The sequence below is a fragment of the Zeus faber genome, assembly GCF_960531495.2.
Source record: "Zeus faber genome assembly, chromosome: 20".
Classification (NCBI taxonomy): Eukaryota; Metazoa; Chordata; class Actinopteri; order Zeiformes; family Zeidae; genus Zeus; species Zeus faber.
The window spans coordinates 28,143,023-28,145,044 of record NC_137207.1 but is presented as its reverse complement, the minus strand read 5'-3'; positions in this window follow the sequence as shown (position 1 = coordinate 28,145,044).

Sequence of the window (2,022 nt, the reverse complement as noted above, 5' to 3'; positions counted from 1 at the left end):
AATAACTCAACAACAACAACAACAACAACAACAACAACATTAGATACAATAACTCAACAACAAATTATATATAATAACTCAACAACAACAACATTAGATACATAACGCAACAGCAACATTTGATACAGTAAGTCAACAACAACATTAGATACAATAACTCAACAAAAACCATTAGATACAGTAACTCAACAACAACATTAGATACAATAACTCAACAACAACAACAACAACATTAGATACAATAACTCAACAACAACATTATATACAATCACTCAACACCAACAACAACATTAGATACAATAACTCAACAACAAATTATATACAATAACTCAACAACAACAACATTAGATACAATAACTCAACATCAACATTCGATATAATAACTCTACAACAACGAAAACGTTAGATACAGTAACTCAACAACAACATTAGATACAATAACTCAACAACAACATTAGATACAATAACTCAACAACAACAACAACATTAGATACAATAACTCAACAACAAATTATATACAATAACTCAACAACAACGACATTAGATAAAATAACTCAACAACAACAACATCAACATTCGATACAATAACTCAACAACAACAAAAACATTGGATACAGTAACTCAACAACAACATTAGATACAATAACTCAACAACAACAACACATTAGATACAATAACACAACAACAACAACATTATATACAATAACTCAACAACAACATTATATACAATCACTCAACAACAACAACATTAAATACAATAACTCAACATCAACATTCAATACAATAACTCAAGAACAACGAAAACATTAGATACAATAACTCAACATCAACGACATTAAATACAATAACTCAACAACAAATTATATACAATGACTCAACAACAACAACATTAGATACAATAACTCAACATCAACATTCAATACAATAACTCAAGAACAACGAAAACATTAGATACAATAACTCAACAACATTAGATACAATAACTCAACAACAACAACACCATTAGATACAATAACTCAACAACAACAACAACATTAGATACAATAACTCAACAACAACAACATTAGATACAATAACTCAACAACAACAACATCAACATTCGATACAATAACTCAACAACAACAAAAACATTAGATACAGTAACTCAACAACAAAATTAGATACAGTAACTCAACAACAACAACAACACATTCGATACAATAACACAACAACAACAACATTATATACAATAACTCAACAACAACAACAACAACAACATTTGATAAAATAATTCAACAACAACAACAACATTAGATACAAAAGCTCAACAACAACAACAACAACATTAGATACAATAACTCAACAACAACAACAACATTAGATACAATAACTCAACAACAACATTAGATACAATAACTCAACAACAAATTATATACAATAACTCAACAACAACAACATTAGATACAATAACTCAACAACAACATTAGATACAATAACTCAACAACAAATTATATACAATAACTCAACAACAACAACATTAGATACAATAACTCAACAACAACATTAGATACAATAACTCAACAACAAATTATATACAATAACTCAACAACAACAACAACATTAGATACAATAACTCAACAACAACAACAACATTAGATACAATAACTCAACAACAACATTAGATACAATAACTCAACAACAACAACACAACAACAACAACAACAACAACATTGGATACAAGAACTCAACAACAACAACACTAGATACAATAACTCAACAACAACATTATATACAATCACTCAACAACAACATTAGGTACAATAACTCAACAACAAATGATATACAATAACTCAACAACAACAACATTAGATACAATAACTCAACAACAACATTGGATACAATAACTCAACAACAACACTTGATACAATAACTCAACAACAACAACATTAGATACAATAACTCAACAACAACAACATTAGATACAATAACTCAACAACAAATTAAATACAATAACTCAACAACAACAACAACATTAGATACAAT